Source organism: Sinocyclocheilus rhinocerous, unplaced genomic scaffold (assembly GCF_001515625.1).
Source record: "Sinocyclocheilus rhinocerous isolate Xijiao unplaced genomic scaffold, SAMN03320098_v1.1 scaffold1160, whole genome shotgun sequence".
NCBI classification, from domain to species: domain Eukaryota; kingdom Metazoa; phylum Chordata; class Actinopteri; order Cypriniformes; family Cyprinidae; genus Sinocyclocheilus; species Sinocyclocheilus rhinocerous.
Genome location: NW_015635060.1, coordinates 119,346 through 120,331, shown reverse-complemented (window position 1 = coordinate 120,331; position 986 = coordinate 119,346).

Sequence of the window (986 nt, the reverse complement as noted above, 5' to 3'; positions counted from 1 at the left end):
TTTGTTTATTCTCAACTTTATTACTATGATTTTGGATGGTTTATTTTAATTTGTTTACGTGTTATTTAAACCTGAAAACTTGCACTGTCATTGACAGGTTGTGATAAAGGAGAAGGTTTTGGAATCATTACTGTACTTCACCAATCACGAGGATGAAGAAGTTAAATGCAAAGCCATCATTGGGTTGGGTAAGATGACGCAGTCATTGTTGTTTTCATATTTTTATATACTATTATAGTATTTATTCATATTTTGAATAAGCTTTTATTTTTATATATTCTTTTTTTGTGTGTGTGTTAGTACATTTGTTGCGTGCTTTTTTCATTTTTTTATTAGTGTTTTTATTATTTCTATATAGCTTTAATTAAAATGTGTTTTTAGTTTAAAATTAATTTCTATTTTAATTTGAGTTATTTTAGTGCTTCAATTAAAAATTATTTCAGTTAACTGACAAGGCAATTTCAGATTTCAGTTTTCAGTTTTAAGTTAGTTTGTTCTGGAATTGGCCAATTTAGGCTACGTCCACACGAAGCCAGAGCTTGCCCTATCCGATCTTTTTTTCCCCTCGTCTCAAGAAATATCTGCGTCCACACGAAACCACGAAACCGACACAAAACTGTAGTATACATGCCAGACCAGTATGTCTCGCTGTAATTCTGCCACAGAGATACACTAAAAACGGAGAAGAAGACTTGGACTATGCGCATAAACCTTGCGCGCGGTATACAAACGAACATGGAACAATACATTTGGGGTCCTTCAACTAATGTAATTTTGTTCTGGAATTGGCCAATTTAGGCTACGTCCACACGAAGCCAGAGCTTGCCCTATCCGATCTTTTTTTCCCCTCGTCTCAAGAAATATCTGCGTCCACACGAAACCACGAAACCGACACAAAACTGTAGTATACATGCCAGACCAGTATGTCTCGCTGTAATTCTGCCACAGAGATACACTAAAAACGGAGAAGAAGACTTGGACTATGC